General features: G+C 38.3%; 1 protein-coding gene across 20 annotated transcripts in view; it reads right to left on the bottom strand.

The window, feature by feature from the left end:
- DLG2 (discs large MAGUK scaffold protein 2) overlaps positions 1-17,478 on the bottom strand; it is a 2,190,999-nt gene that overhangs the window by 421,817 nt on the left and 1,751,704 nt on the right. The gene's annotated exons all lie outside the window — the stretch shown is intronic.

Here is a 17,478-nt window from a genome sequence, read left to right as displayed (position 1 = left end):
TGTAGGTGGTCAGTTTACTCTGTGGACAGTTTCTTTTGCTGTACAGAAGCTCTTTAGTTTAATTAAATATCATTTGCCAATTTTTGCTTTGGTGTAATTGCTTTTGGCATCTTCATCATGAAATCTTTGCCTGTGTCTATATTCTGAATGGTATTGCCTAGGTTGTCTTCCAGGGATTTTATAGTTTTGGGTTTTACATTTAAGTGTTTAATCCATCTTAATTTATTTTTGTATCTGGTGTAAGAAAGGAGTACAGTTTTAATCTTCTGTATATAGCTAGCCAGTTCTCCCAGCACCATTTATGGAATAGGGAATCTTCTCCCCATTGCTTATTTTTGTCAGGTTTGTCAAAATCATATAGTTGCAGATCTGTGGTCTTATTTCTGGGTTCTTTATTCTGTTCCATTGGTCTATGTGTCTGTTTTTGTGCCATGTGGTTTTGGTTCATGTAGCCCTGTAATATAGTTTGAAATCAGCTAGTGTGATGTCTCCAGCTTTGTTCTTTTTGCTTATAATTATTTTAGTTATTAAGGATCCTTTTTGGTTCCATATGATTTTAAAATAGTTTTTTTCTAGTTCTGTGAAGAATCTCATGGTAGTTTAACAGGAACAGCATTGAATCTATAAATTGTGTTGGGAAGTATCACTGTTTTGATGATATTGATTTTTCCTATCCATGAACATGGAATGTTTTTTCATTTGTTTGTGTCATCTCTGAGAACCCTGGTAAGATACTTAACAAGAAGATCATCCCCAAGACACATAATCATCAGAATCTCCAAGTTCAGATAATTTTTAGGGCAGGGAAACTATTTTGTACGACACCATAATTCCAGATACATGTCATTATATGTTTGTCCAAACCCTTAGAATGTGCAACACTAAAAGTGAATGCTAATGTAAGCTATGGACCCCGGATGATAATGATGTATCAATGTAGCATAATCAATTCTAACAAACGTACTTCTCTGGTGGAGGATGTTAATAACAGGTGAGGCTATGCATGTGTTGGGGCAGGGCACACATGAGAATTTTCTACATTTTCTGCTCTTTTTTTTTTTTTTTTGCTATGAACCTACAGCTGCTCTGAAAAATAAAATCTATTAAAAAGTGGTTAATGAATACAAGTTCCCTTTGCTCCTATGTACTGAATACCTGGTAAAATAGTAGACACAAAGAATATGATCAATGAATCATTACGGAATGAAAACCTAAAAGACATCTAAATCTCAGTGCAAACAAGTTGATCCTAAGAACTGATTTTGATAAAAGAAAGATCACAGCACTGGGAACCAAAAACAAAGGAGAGTGACTAAGAGATGAAGACATTTGATCTAGCACAATGAAGCTGGGGCATCCCAAATACGCTACATGTCTGTTTTGCTGAGTATGAGTTCTGATCTATGTAAGGCCAACTTAGGACTCTTCCCAAGCCCTACTTGCTGCTGAAAATTACATGGAAGGAATTCTTGCTGTCAGACAAGAAAAATGGCTTCCTGGGTATGTCAGGGGGTCAAAACCACACTGCAAAAGGTGTTTTCTTGCATTTTATACCTCTTCCCATTATTTCTCCCCTGAAATCATTCCAGTTTCTCCATAATGATCCCTTCTTCTGGCAAAATAAGTCAAAAGACATGAGGAATTGAAAAAGAAAAAATCAGAGGAATGAAGACTCTAGTTTACCCTTATTATCCTCCATATAAAATGGAGCTCCTGGTCAGAAAATTAGGATCCCTGACTTCTGGTCTTAAATTTGTTGTGGCCTTGGAAAATCTTCTGCCTGTCTCTTACCCTTAGATCATATCATTTTCTCACAAGGAGGTGGACATTATAGTATCCTTTTCCCCCCCACAATGGCTATGGCCCTTGAGTAAATTGAAAGTAGGACATTATTATAAAGCAGCTCTCCATAGTGATGTGTATTTTACTGACACACAAGGCCAGATAATGATAATGATATTTTCTTCTGCAAAAACCCCATGCACTCTCAAACACAAGGCTTGATCTTTGATAGCCATGGTTCTCTTAGATGCCAAGGGTGAAAGGTACTGATGTGGCTTATAGTTTTTTTGTATGCCCAAATTATTTGCTAGCATTGACATATTGGAATACGCAAACACAAATGCATAAAAATGATGATCTGGCACTCCTATAGCTTTGTAATGATTTCAACTCTGATATGGTTTGGCTGTGTCCCCACTCAAATCTCATCAAAATGGGAATTTCCCTGCACAAGCTGTCTCTTTGCCTGCTGCAATCCATCTAAGATGTGACTTGCTCCTCCTTGCCTTCTGCCATGATTGTGAGGCCTTACCAGCTATGTGGAACTGTAAATCCATTAAAACTCTTTTTCTTCCCAGTCTTGGGTATGTCTTTATAAGCTGCGTGAAAAATGAACTAATACAGTAAATTGGTTTGGGGAATGGGACACTGCTGAAAAGATACCCAAAAATGTGGAAGCGACTTTGGAACTGGGTAACAAGTAGAGGCTGGACAAGTTTGGAGGGCTCAGAAGAAGACAGGAAAATGTGGGAAAGTTTGGGACTCCCTAGAGACTTGTTGAATGGTTTTGACCAAAATGCTGATAATGATATGGACAATGAAATCCAGGCTGAGGTGGTCTCAGATGGAAATGGGATACTTGTTGGGAACTGGAGCAAAGGTAACTCTTGTTATATTTTAGCAAAGAGACTGGAGGCATTTTGTCCCTGCCCTAGAGATTTGTGAAACTTTGTACTTGAGAGAGATGATTTAGGGTATCTGGCAGAAGAAATTTCTAAGCAGCAAAGCATTCAAGAGGTGACTTGGGTGCTGTTAAAGGCATTCAGTTTTAAAAGGGAGAGCATAAAAGTTTGGAAAATTTGCAGTTTGACAATGGGATAGAAAAGAAAATCCCATTTTCTGAGGAGAAATTTAAGCCAGCTGCAGAAATTTGCATAAGTAATGAGGAGCCGAATGTTAATCACCTAGAAAATGTGGAAAATGTCTCCAGGGCATCTCGGAGACCTAGACCTTTATGGCAGCCCCTCCCATCACAGCACTGGAGGTTTAGGAGGAAAAAATGTTTCTGTGGGCCATGCCCAGGGTCCCTCTTCCATGTGCAGTCTAGGGACTTGTTGCCCTGCATTCCAGCCACTCCAGCCATGACTAAAAGGGGCCAACATAGAGCTTGGGCCATGGCTTCAGAGGGTATAAGCCTCAAGTCTTGGCAGCTTCCATGTGGTGTTGAGCCTGTGAGGGCACAGAAGTCAAGAACTGAGGTTTGGGAACCTCTGCCTAGATTTTAGAAGATGTATGGAAATGCCTGGATGCCCAGGAGAAGTTTGCTGCAGGGGTACAGTCCTCATGGAGAACCTCTGCTAGGGCAGTGTAGAAGGGAAATGTGGGGTTGAAGCCCCCATGCAGAGTCCATACTGGGACACCACCTAGTGGAGCTGTGAGAAGAGATCACCATCCTCCAGACCCCAGAATGATAGATACACTGACAGTTTGCATTATACGCCTGAAAGAACCGCAGACACTCAATGCCAGCCCATGAAAGTTGCTGGGAGGGAGGCTGTACCCTGCAAAGCCACAGGAGTGGAGCTGCCCAAGACCATGGGAACCCACCTCTTGCATCAGCATGACCTGGATATGAGACATGGAGTCAAAGGAGATCATTTTGGAGCTTTAAGATTTGACTGCCCTGCTGGATTTTAGACTTACATGAGGCCTGTAGCCCCTTTGTTTTGGCCAATTTCTTCCACTGGGAATGGCTGTATTTACCCAAAGCCAGTACCCCCACTGTATCTAGGAAGTAACTAAAGTGCTTTTGATTTTACAGGCTTATAGGTGGAAGCGACTTGCCTTATCTCAGATGAGACTTGGGACTTTGGACTTTTGAGTTAATGCTGAAATGAGTTAAGACTTTGGGGGACTGCTGGGAGGCATGAATGATTTTGAAATGTTAGGACATGACATTTGGAAGTGGCCAGGCATGGAAATAATATGGCTTGGCTGTGTCCCCACCTAAATCTCATCTTGAATTCCCACACGTTGTGGGAGGGACCCTGTGGGAGATAATTGAATCATGTGGGTGGGTCTTTCCTGTGCTGTTATTGTGATAGTGAATAGTTCTCATGAGATCTGATGGTTTGAAAAACAGGAGTTTCCCTGCACAAGCTCTCTCTTTGCCTTACGCCATCCATGTAAGATGTGACTTGCTAATCCTTGCCTTCCACCATGAGTGTGAGGCCTTCCCACCTGTTAAACCTCTTTTTCTTCCCAGTCTCAGGTATGTCTTTATCAGCAGCGTGAAAATGGACTAATAAAAATTCACTAATATATGCCATGAATTAACAATGAAATCAGTATCAGGTATATGAAAAGGTGCTTAACATCACTGAGCATCAGAGAAAAGCAAATCAAAACTACAATGAGATATCATTTCACCCCAGTCAAAATGGCTATATCCAAATGACAGGCAGTTTCAAATACTGGTGAGGATATAGAGAAAAGGGAACCCTTTTACATTTTTGGTGGGAATGTAAATTAGTACAGTCACTATGGAGAACAGTTCAGATATTCCTCAAAAAACTAAAAATTGAGCTATCATATGATGCAGCACTCCCATTGCTAGGTATATACCCAAAAGAAAAGAAGTCAGCATATCAAAGAGATATCTGCACTGCTATGTTTCTTGCAGCACTGTTTATAATAGCCAAGATTTGGAAGCAACCTAAGTGTTCATCAACAGATGAATGATAAAGAAAATGTGGTATGTATACACAATGGAGCCACAAAAAGAATGAGAATCCAGTCATTTGCAACAACATGGAAAAAACTGGAGATCATTATGTTAAGTGAAATAAGCCAGGCACAGAAAGATAAACATCTTATTTTCTCACTTATTCGTGGAATCTAAAATTCGAAACAATTGAACTTATGGAGATTGAGAGTAGAAGGATAGTTACCCGAGGCTGGAAAGGCAGTGGTGGGAGGTAGGTTGGGGGAAGGTGGGATGGTTAATGGGTACTAAAATAAATAGAAAGAATGAATAGGACCTACTGTTTGATAGCACAACAGAGTGAGTAAAGTCAATAATAATTGTACATTTTAAAATAACTTAAAGAGTATAATTGGATTGTTTGTAACTCAAAGGATAAATGCTTGAGGGGACAGACACCCCGTTATCCATCATGTGCTTATTTCACATTGCATCCTTGTATCAACACATCTCATGTACCCCATAAATATATACACTTATTTTGTTCCCACAGAAATTAAAAATTGAAAACATTTCTAAGAACTAAAAATGGAACTACTACATGATTCAGCAATCCCACTACTAGGTATATATCCAAAAGAAAGGAAATCAGTATATCAAAGAGATATGTGTACTCCCATGGTGATTGCAGCACTATTCACAATAGCCAAGATTTGGAAGAAATTTAAGTGTCTATCAACAAATGAGAATGGATAAAGAAAATGTGGTACAAATACACAATGCACTACTATCCAGCCATAAAAAAGAATGAGATCCTGTCATTGGCAACAACATGAATGGAACTGGAGGTCATTATGTTAAGTGAAATAAGACAGGCACAGAAAGACAAACTTTGGATGTTCCCACTTATTTGTGGGAGCTAAAAATAGTAAAACAACTGAACTTATGGAAATAATAGAATGATGGTTACCAGAGGCTGTGAAGGGCAGTGGTGGGGGAAATATTGAGATGGTTAATGGGTACAAAAATATATTTATACATTTATAAAGAATGAATAAAATCTAGTATTTGATGGCAGAACAGGTTGATTGTGGTAAATAATATTTTATTGTACACTTAAAAATAATTAAAGTGCGTAATTAGATTGTTTGTAACATAAATAAAGGATAAATGTTTGAGGTGATGGATACTTCCCCACACCAAAAAAAAAAAAAAAACAAAAGTGGTGGCAGCAGCATTCATAATATTACTGTCTACAAACTTTACAACTCTGTAGAACTACAGAGACAGAGAAAGTGATGACTAGTTGGCATATCTCCCCTAGTGAAGAAATTGGCTAGAAGTGGAGAAAATTGGTCACTTAGGGAATATAATTCCCCTTATTCCTCAGGTCATGGTAGAAGGAGGAACTTTAACAAGCCATGACTTGTTGAATATGGTCTGTTCTTGGGAGAGTGCCCAATAATTACATGATAGGGTAGGACCTAGCAGCTTCCCTGAAGGACTTTTGCACTCAGTAGAGGAGAGAAACTTTTCAGCATGGAAAAAGGAGAAAACTACAGGTATTAAATTGTGTGGCAGAGATATGATCTGTTATATAGGCAATCAAGAAGAGATACTGGCATTACGTTTGTAACAGTGGCCAATAAATCTTTTGAATGAAACAGCAATCAGTGGAGACTCCAGATATCTGGAAGGAATCTATGTGTCTTCACATATTTGAGCTAGCACATATGTGCATGGGCTCTGGACTTATTCTTTTGTGTGTAAATAAGGAGGTAAGGTGTGGTGACATTCTACCCCTAAATATTCTTTTTACATTTACTGCTATTCCTGAAACGGTGCTCTGAAGAAATCAATTTTGGGGGTGTAGAAAGTGTTTGAACTCTTGATGTCTTTTTCTAAATGAGGCTTGCTCACTCCACTTTCTCTGTTTCTTTACCATGTGCTGTGTTCTGTCTTCCACATTACTGATTGTATCTCCTGACGGTGTGTGAGAGGTGCACAGGAAATGTTTTGTTAAATGGACAATGAATGGAGACTTTGTTAATTGATTCCTGGCATGGAGGAGGAAGAAATGGGTTCTAGCACATGAGAAAGAAAAAGGGCAGATGGGATATAGGAAGAGAGATCAGAGAGGGAACAAATCCCTACTTGTATCTACTGTTTGTTAAGTAGTATGGTAGGCCATTTACAGACTTAAAAAAATAAACTGTCAAAACAATCCTATGAAGCAGATATTAATCTCTACTGTTAGATGAAAGAAACAGAGACTCAGAAAGGTTTAGTAACAGCTCAAGGTGATAAAGCTAGTAATTGCTGGAGCCAGAATTTAAATGAAGTTACAGATATGCCAAAAGGCCATCTTCTTTAAATTATACCAGGCTGCTATACCAAGGAGAGAGATTTGAGGACAAACAAGGACTTCAGGGATGCATTGAAAGCACTGTAAGAGAAGGGATGCTCACACATTTTATTATCATGCAACACTGATATTGAAATGCAATTTCCCATCAATGTTCATAATTAATGCTTGACCACAGGAGAATTCTGCTTTGCAAAACTGAATAGGCTGTGAAGAACATGGCTCTGTTCCATGTAGCTCTTGCAGACCTGTGCTTAGGAGAAAAAATTCCCAACTCTTGATATCAGCCCATGTAAGCATGGAACTTCTTTAGTCTAAAGAGGGTGTTTATTTACCCTTCAGGTTTGGTAATCACCTGATAAAAATTACTGAAATTCCACCTGAACAGCACTAGTAGCTTCCTCCAAATCAGCTGCTTGTTCTTTTGTTCTGTAATTACAAAGATATAATCACACTGAGTTACTGTAATTTTCAACATTCTGTCACCCTATTAGTCTGTGAGTTCTTCAGGGGCAAGGCTTGGCCCTTGTTCTTCTGGATTTTCTCAAATATCTCACCAGAGTGCTTGGCACATACTAGACATTCAGTAAATACTTAGTTGAACAAATACATAAGAAGTTAATCAATCAAATCAATGACTGAATGAATGAACGAATGGTGCTTGTCCTCCTTGAGCAGTCTAATTCTCTATGTAATAAGCATAAGTCTTTACCAAATATGATCCATTGGTCAATAAAGGTTGCTGACTGACATCTTAAAAGCATACTTCGGTGGAATAAACATTTACCAGCACTGAAAGTCAGCAGAGAGATTAAATAAAGGATAAACATCGCTGGCTGTTTTTCTGGCAATAAAGGGGCATCTGGTCTGTGGCATAGGATACAGATGTGCTCTTTCTTTAAACTCTCTTATAATTGGCCAGAAGAAGGAAGTAAACAGAAATCCTAATGGAATTTAAGGGTCTCTGAGGGATTGAAATATATGCAGAGAAAAACACCAGATTTCATTTGGATATATAAAGATAGATGTCTCAAGATGAGTAATCTAATGAAGGCTGACAAATGATACCTGAGGCAATCCTCTTTGTTTTTGGTTCTTGTTAGCCATGCCACCTTCCAGGTCACAGCCAGGCAAGGTAGCAATAGAATGAAAATTATTCTTTATAAGTAGTTCAATCCAAGGTCAAATTTAATGTACAGCAAATATTCATCAGATAAGACTAAGGCTGTTTCTACTCATGTGATGGATGAGCCACCAGAAAACCTCTCTGACCACAACTTTTGTCTAGACTTATTTTCATGAATGATAAAGACAAGACGGAAAAGGACTTTTGTCAGTCAGACTAAAAGACGTGAATGGAATGTAAGTGACATTTCTGTTGAAGCAGGATGGTCTAGTAGTGCAGGAGACAGCCATCTAGGTTGCAGTCAAGAATCCTTCCCTTCCCAGACACATGACCGTGGGGAAATTACTGATCCTCTGTCACATTTGTAGACAGGATAAATGACTCTTACCCAGCCACCTTACAAAGCTGCTATTAGGATCAAATGGAATAATGTTCATGAGATGCCTTTGTAAATTATAAGGCACTATGGAAACATAAGCCTGGTACCTTCATGGTGAACAGCAAAAAAAAAAAAAAAAAAAAAAAAAAAGAGAAGAATGAAAGAGAAAAAGAAGAAAATGAATGACAAATTAAGACTAAGAGAAAGGAGGAGGAGAAAGTTTCTGTAGAGAAGGGAGGGGAAAGAGAGAAAAGACAGAAGATAAAAGGGGCCAAGGGAAAAACTGGTAGAGGAGAAGGAAAGATGCAGCAGTGGCAATGAACGATCTCATAACTCTGGCACATAGGTATATAAATAAGCAAACAAACACATAAACATAAGACTGAAGGAACAGCAGAACTGGTCAGCCATGGGATTTAGAAAATCACGTCTATGTCAAGACCACACAGCTCTGATAAGCAACTGGAAGACTCCATCAGGCAGCCTCTTAGGAAAAGACAGTGAGTCAACCATGAGTCAGCCTCCTTATAAATTTCTAAATGGAAAGCACTACTGAGTTCATGTTGTTCTCATCTGTGCTCTGCTCAGTCATACACTCAGACAGATTTGTAATCATTGTGCAGCCATGATAATGACCTTTTCTTTGCCTAGTCAAGGCCTATTGGTCATTCAGATAAGAGCCTTCCATGACCTCCCTGACCCACCCGACAAAGTCAGATGCCCTATTATAGGTACTCAGAGCATCATGGTCCCCCCTTTTTTTTTCACAGAGCTTGACACAGTGACAGATTTATATTTATTTGTGTGATTATTCAATTAATGTCTCATTTTCTCCCCCAGACTGAGGGCAGAGTCAATGTCTGCTTTGCTCATCATTATATTCCTAATTGAATTTATTGGTTGGCATCATCATAAACAGAATTGAGTTAAAAAAGGACAGTATTCAAAGAGAGGTAATGGTGCATATGTAAAGAAGAGGTTGGTGCTGGGGCTACAATTAGAAAGTTTGGGATTGATAAAATCTTTTTGATAGTTTAAGCAACTAAATCTTGTCATGGAATAATGGTTCTGGTTTTCATTTTCATAACAGACTTATGACTGGGTGCTTTTTTACTCCTCGTTGGTTAATTCAGCATATTAACTAGCTCTTTAGTGACATCTCAGTCAATGTCATGGGTGAGCATATTATTACTAGCATTAATAACTATGAGTACTGATTAAGAGGGGCAATTTTCTAGTTGGATGTTCTGCAGCACACTGTTTTGGGTATGTTTAATTATATAAAAATGAGGAGAAAGTTTATTCACAACTACATTGAGACCATTTTTAAATCCATTTACTAAAACTTTAAAAGGTTTTCAAGGAAGATACGCATGGTATGATAACTAATCATGTTGGACTCAACTATGTCCAGAAAATAGGGAGTATTTAAAAAATAAACATCCCTAACTTCAACTGCCCAGTGGATTCTGTGGCAGCCCTACAAGGTCAATATTACTGGCATTAAGCAGCCCTCAGTATGTGAGGCCACTGAACAGGGCAGCCCAATAATTCTCATAACCAGGCTCCTGACCTGTGACTTCCGGGCTTCTTCCTAGTCCTGCTGGGCAAACCAGAAGCCTACAGTTTGGAGATATTATTCCTCTATTTTTTCTAATCCGGTACATTTCAAGGTGAGTGGAATCATTATACAAGTTTGTTCCCCATTTATTAACATTTCTATTTGAAAGTAGATTTTTGACAATGATTCTAGTTAACAAAAAACTCCAAAACCTCAGAAATCATATTGAGCTCTACTTTGTATTTTAATGTCTTACTCAGGCTTCCAGGTTGGCCAACTCATAACAACAAAACACATACAAGTTTGGGGAGATAAGAAAGGGAGTGACTTAAAAATGTGGGTTCAAATCTCAGTTCTGCTACTTAACTTCTCCAAGCTTTAGTGTCTTAATCCATAAAGTGGGTTAAAGGTGCCTTAATTGTTATCAGAGCAAAATGAGAGCCACATAACAGTTACTATTAAATTAAAATATACAATATTGAATGTGATATTTTTAGCCCTTAAATAAAGAAAAAATATTCTTTTTGAACTTTAGAGTCTATGTGTTTGCAATGCCTGCTTTAATGATAGAGTACTCTGTATTCTTTGATTTATGTTTTTTTCTTCATTTTAAGGAAGGCTTTCTTTTACAGAACAATAATGATGATAGTGGATAATGTCTATACAAGTATTTACCTGGAAAAATACAAATCTAGATTTTCTATGTCATTTTGCAAAATATTTTTGCTATTTTGCTAGTCCTTGAAATTCCACATTTCTGTCTGTTCTAAACAAGAATCGATGGTTTGTTTATGTATTTATTTATTTTTACACAGTTGTTATTTGAAAAGCAGATGGCAACAGAAATCCAGTCCCTGTGAGAGCATTAGAACCCATGTCTTCATAGCCCTTAAATATTTCCTAGCTCTCCACAGTCTCAGCATTTTTTCAACACTGATAAATTTGGGAGACTCCTTAAAGTTTGCTGTGAAGACACCTTTTATATTTTAAGCTCTACACATGTAAGGAAAAAGATTATAAGGCCTAGAAAAGGATGTCTTATGGAGTAAGGAAATGGAAAAAAAAATCTGTTCACCATTTGAAATGAGGCTAAGGAAAAGGAGCTGACAGCTCAAGTAGGAGGAGAGGTGGAAATTCCAGGGACACAAGGAAAAATTAAAAGGAAGCATGTGATGCTGAACTAGAGGGACGGAGATGATCTGGAGGAATTTGCTGCTCTGATGGATTCCTAATGAATCCCCTGGTTTTCAAACTCTGAAGATCTACTTCCCCCACCCAAGGATGGAAGGAAAGCCTGTAAACTTTTTGAGTCCTTCCAAACAGCTAAGATGTTTTTAGCAGGTGACCTGGCAACATTAATAAGGTTGGGACTCTCAACCAGAGCTTTCTCACCCAGAACTTTCTTATTCAGGAGACAGGTCTGTCTTTATTGGACTATAAATCACTAACATAAATCTTTTTGGGGGGAGCAGTTTGATTTCTTCCGATAATTTCTAAAATTCAAATCGGTGCTCATCTCCTTACTTTTCCCATATTCTTTATAAATAAACTCTTCAGCTGGCAGGAAAGCAAAATAAAGAGAATGACACACACATATAAATACATATATACAGATGTGTGTGTATGTATACATATATATACATATAAACATACACATAGAATAATATATATTATTTTAATACATTCTAAAAATAGACAAAAATCCTTTGCACTTTACCCAACTTGCCTCTCTGTTTTGATAGAGTCACTTAAATATCTGTGATAAGCAAAGGCTCAGATTTTTGACCAGCGACCCTAGCAACTAACAGCCTAAAAAAAAAATCTCTTCCAAGTTTCAAAGAGCACTTCTATAATTCAGTTTATTAGTCAGCATGTCAACCCCTCCCTGCCCCTAACATTACATAGCCCTACTTTTGCAGGTCAGGGTGTGCTGAAGGAAGTTGAGCATTCATTCTGATTACAAATCCTGAGGTACAGATGGGTCTCTGAATGGGTGGATAGAGATAACTCAAGCCAACTAGCCCAAAGGGCCAGCTACCTAGGGCCCAATGGTCCCTTAAAAGTTTATGCTCCATATCTAGGAATATTCCTAGAAGTCCATAAGCCAAAATTTTGTCCCCAAAATGTTAGATTTGGAAAGCATCTAATACCTTGTTTATTTAACTCAACCTGATCACTTCATATATGAGATAACAGACACCTTGCCAAAATCACAGAGCAAAAAATGTTAGATCTGGGTTCCATGTCCTGATTCAAAGATGACCTGTTGATTTTCAGATCACATTCTGCTATGACCACATATTTTGGAACCAAATACCTGAGTACTTAGAGGAAAAAAAGACTGAGTCTTTTAGGTCAGCATCATCCTGGGAAATCTGAAGCACATTACCTATAAAAAAAAAGCTTTTCTCACCCAGGCAAAAGGAGTAAAGTAGAGAACAAGAGAGGGAATAATTCCATTAGCGGTCCTGTTTCCAGGTGTTCCTTGCAAAGGATACCCGAGCTCAGGCTCAGAACACCAGAGTCTCCCCTGCCCCAATGGAGCCATGGTTTCATGAGCCTAGAGTGGTCTTAAAGTGTGGGAAGGGTGTCTCTTGTGCTTAACAGTAGCACGTGGCTGTCCCTATGGAGTTAGGCCTGTCCTGGTAAGAAAGTACAATGGCAGTATCATCACAAATCAGTTAACTTGAAAGGATGGGTTCCCTTAGATCTGTTTATAAGTAAAACTACTTTTTGTTTTTCTTTTTGGTACTCATATACTTTTGGATTTGGGAGAAATTTTTGGTGGTGTTAGTTAGACCAACTATTTATTCCATAAAAGATTCCTTGAAGAATTTCCCTGAAGATGGTCATTTAGTTTCCTTTTAAGTGCTACTTGTAAAGGCTGGCCAACACCTTCCAGGGCAGCTGTTTTACCAATGTGAAAATGCTACTAGAATTTGTACTAGAAAATTCTGCCATTAAGTGTGTCACTAAATAACCTTGTAAGGTAACATAAAGTACCTTCTCCCAGATGAAAGAAAGCTTTCTCAGTAGCTGAAGATACTTCTTAGTCTTAGCAGTGTTAACAAAATGCTTCTAGGTTTTTGCACATGATTTTCTTTTCTATTTTTTAACCTCTGCCTTGCTGCAGACACATCCCTTAAAATTCAATTTGTGCCACCTGCCCTGAGAATCCTCCCTTCCTATCTAGAGGCAAATGCTTTTAACCATTTCAGCTTTTAAAAAATTTGTATACATTTAAGAGGTACAAGTACAATTTTGTTACATGGCCATACTCCACAGTGGTGAAGCCTGTGCTTTTAGTGTATCCATCATCAGAATAATGTACATTTTACCCACCAAGTAATTTCTCATTGTCCAACCCCCTCCACATATTTCACTCTATTGAGTCTCCAATGTCTATCATTTCACACTCTATGTCCATGTGTATATATTATTTAGCTCCCATTTATAAGTGAGAACATGCGGCATTCGTCTTTCTGTTTCTGAACTGTTTCACTTAAGATAATGGCCTCCAGTTCCATACATGTTGCTGAAAATGACATGATTTCATTCTTTTTATGGCTGAATAGTATTCCATTGTGTATATATACCACATTTTATTTATCCAGTCATTCGTTGATAGGCACTTAAGTTGATTAGGCTTTTTAATGGAAAGGTTTGAGGTTAAGCAAGAAAACGTGAAACTCTGCCCCAAACCAGCACACTGTGAAGGACTTGGCTGTGGGGGCCAACTCTCAAACTAGCTCATCTAGGTGCTACATAAGAGTGATTCAATTTCTTCTGAGAAGAACCTTCTTTTTTTTTGTATGCAGGGGTGTGCATGCTAACAGGGGGACTCTTCATTCCTATTCTCAGACTCTGCTTTCAATCCCATCTGTTGTCACTACCCTAACATCTCTGAGTTTTCTGGGTTTGGCTAGGCAGATCTGCTCTTTGCTGAGCTGTAGGCCCCTTCGCATAATGCTACTGCACTGTGGTAGGGCTTCTTGTGGGTGGCATCCCAGGAGACATAACCCCAGAAAATGCCATTCTAATAGAATGCAATGTAAAAGGTACCCCCTGCAGTTGTACAGCCCTGCTTCCATACGTGATCAAAAGCTGAGATTACTTTGTTTTTCACCAATCAATACCCTTCAATCAGCTTTCTGTTGCAAAGAAATATAATGAAACCATTTGGCCTTTGATGACCCCTTCTATTTCCTTGATCACTAGGAGACTGTCCTTTTAAAAAAATATTATTATCCCATTAGCTTCCTTTTAATAGGGTCTCAGAAGGAAGAGGAGATTAAGGTGTGGGCTGTGTCTGTCAATTTGAAACTGAAACACAGAACTTATTCTGTTAATAGGGATATTATTCTTCCTCATTTTGTCTGGCATAGTTATAGATGATTCAGATATTAATTAAAAAAGCAGTGACTCTATGGTAGAGGACTCAATTAGATAGTTTCACTGTCTCAATGGATCAAATTAACTGGAAATCTGAAATATCTCCACTTATTTTATGTCAAGTAAATAGAAACTTGGGTGAAAATTATATAAACATATGTCCTTTTAAACTACATTCATTTAAAAAATATTCTATGTAGTTACTTTTCACAAAAGCATTAGGAAGGAGCGTTTTGAAATAATGGAATTTGCAATTTCAGTTGATTGCGTACACTCAGCAGTGTAACACTTTAATGGGAAACCTGCTGAAGACCCATTGGCCTATGTAAGATGAAAAATAACTTTCCCACTATGTGTTCAGTCACAGTGATTATGTGCCACATTATCTCTTCATCTGACAACCAGCTGGGCATTTATAGCACAAATTTTTGTGTTCTGGACTTTGTAGATGATTACTGAGATTTTGCCTTCTAAATATTTCAGTAATGCTAAGTTATTTCTACCTCAATTATTTTATTTTATATCCAGAAGTGTTTTACATAAACAAATACCTATAAACGTATTTAAAGGCAAGTGCTCAAAGTAAGTCTTCAAACTAATCTAGCCTATAAAAATAAATTTTGTTTGTTTTTTCAGAACACTTAGACTAAGTGTATATTTAACTAGTACTTCTTGAGGGTCCAATAGGTACCTGATACTTTTATTTTTAAAAATTGGTGAGTTTGGGCTGGGCCTGGTGGCTCACACCTGTAATCCCAGCACTTTGGGAGGCTGGGGCGGGTGGATCACAAGGTCAGTCGTTTGAGACCAGCCTGGCAAATATGGTGAAACCCCGTCTCTACTAAAAGTACAAAAAGTAGCCAGGCATGGTGGTGTGTGTCCATAGTCCCAGTTATTCGGGAGGCTGAGGCCAGAGAATCACTTGAACCCAGAAGGTGGAGGTTGCAGTGAGCCGAAATCACGCCACTTCACTTCAATCTGGGTGACACAGAGAGACTCTATCTCAAAAAAATTGGCGAGTTTGATACTATTTTCCCTTTTAGCTGTTGAGGAAACCCATGTTTAGAGAGGTGAAGGTCCCTGATCAACAACAAATGTCAGAGGCCAGGACTCAAAACAAATTCTTCGACTCTAGAGTAAGTTTTCTTCCATTCTTAAAGGGAATAGAATATATTGTGTTATTCACTAGATATAAGGCAAATTGCTTTATGCTAGTTGGGACAATAGATCACTATGAAGTTTATACAGTTTGCTATTTTTTTTAATAAAAGGAGTCACTCTGGTGTTTTGAAGTTAGGGTAACATCTACATTTTTGGCCTCATTAGAGAAGAAGAAATAGTGATTATGTCAATTACAGAGTTCCCTTAACTCAAGTGGAAAACAGTGGAAATTGAAAAAAAAATTTAGGGCAAATTGCTAATAAGCTTTTGCTAATAAAAAGAAAGAAAACAAAAGTTTGGAGATAGCCTTAGAAGGAAATGCCATTATTCATCATAGCTGAAGGAAGTCTTCTTTGTGCTGATGGCCAAAATGTGAAATGATAGCCACCCTGAGCCCTCCCAAGAGAGGTATTCAAAAGGAATAATAAAGTGAGATAGAGACAGTGGTAAAATTAGTCCCCACACCCTTACCTCTACTGCAAACAACACCTCAGCTACATAGTATGCACGTGGACCTCTAGTACCATCCCAAACAGCAGGTTATTGATTCTATTTAATGATTTTTAAGGTTAGAGTCATTCTAGTTCTTCATTATTTTTTTTTTTCACACTTAGGAAATTCTGCACGATGTCTAACTTAGCCTGAATGTGGTTTATGAATTGTACAACCAGTGCTCTTCACCTCAATAAAGTCTTTTCATACCACATTATAGAGGACAGAGCCACACAGTGGAGTCAAGCTTGATTTCAGGTCCAAGCTATGCTACTTTCTATTCAAGTACACTTGGGAAAATTACTTAACCTCTCTGAGAATCAATGTTTAGAAACAAAGATATCTATCTTCTAGGACTACTTTAGAAATAAAATCAGGTAAGACAGGTGATATGGTTTGGCTCTGTGTCCCCACCCAAATCTCATCTTGAATTGTACTCCTATAATTCCCGCGTGTTGTGGGAGGGACCTGGTGGGAGATAATTGGATCATGGGGCGGTTTCTCCCATACTGCTTTCATGATAGTGAATAAGTCTCACAAGATCTGATGGTTTTATAAGGGGAAACCTGTTTGCTTGGCTCTCATTCTCTTTCTTGCTGCCATGTAAGAAGTGCCTTTTGCCATCTGCCATGATTGTGAGGCCTCCCTAGCTACATGGAAATGCAACTCCATTAAACCTCTTTCTTTTGTTAATTGCTCAGGCTTAGGTATGTCTTTATCAGCAGCGTGAAAATGGACTAATACAACAGGTGATTGGTAGATAAATAGATAGAGCCTGGCACCTAATAAGCACTCAGTAAATGTTAGTTTTTTTTTCTTCCCTTGGAGGAATATTTATGAACTTGTGCTGTTGCGCAAATATCCATGTATGCTTCAGTCCTCAGCTCAAGAGTTACATCTTTTCGGGAACCAACATGACCTGCTCCCCAGTCCCCTTTGGATGCCCATTTACAGTTAGGTATCCCTCCTGGATTCTCCATTAATCCCTTATGCATATCTCCTACAGAGTGTAATGCTTACACTGTATCACAAGTGTGTGTATTTCTATCATTTGTGCTAGACGATGAAGCCCTCTGGAGGGAAAGAAGAAATCTTATTTTACTTATTAAATCTAGTACCTAGCACAGTGCTTGGCACATAATGTGAGTTTCCTAGATATTTGCTAATTGAAAGAAAAAGAGAGATAGAGAGAATGTGTGTGTCTGTGAGAGAGAAAGAAGAGTGGGGAGGGAGGGAAGGAAAGAAAGAAAGAAAAAGAAAGAAAGAGAAAGAAGGACAAAACAAAGAGAAAGAAAGA

Source organism: Nomascus leucogenys, chromosome 15 (assembly GCF_006542625.1).
Source record: "Nomascus leucogenys isolate Asia chromosome 15, Asia_NLE_v1, whole genome shotgun sequence".
Classification (NCBI taxonomy): Eukaryota; Metazoa; Chordata; class Mammalia; order Primates; family Hylobatidae; genus Nomascus; species Nomascus leucogenys.
Note: the sequence above shows the minus strand (reverse complement) of the source record. Positions and strands in the feature narration are given on the sequence as shown.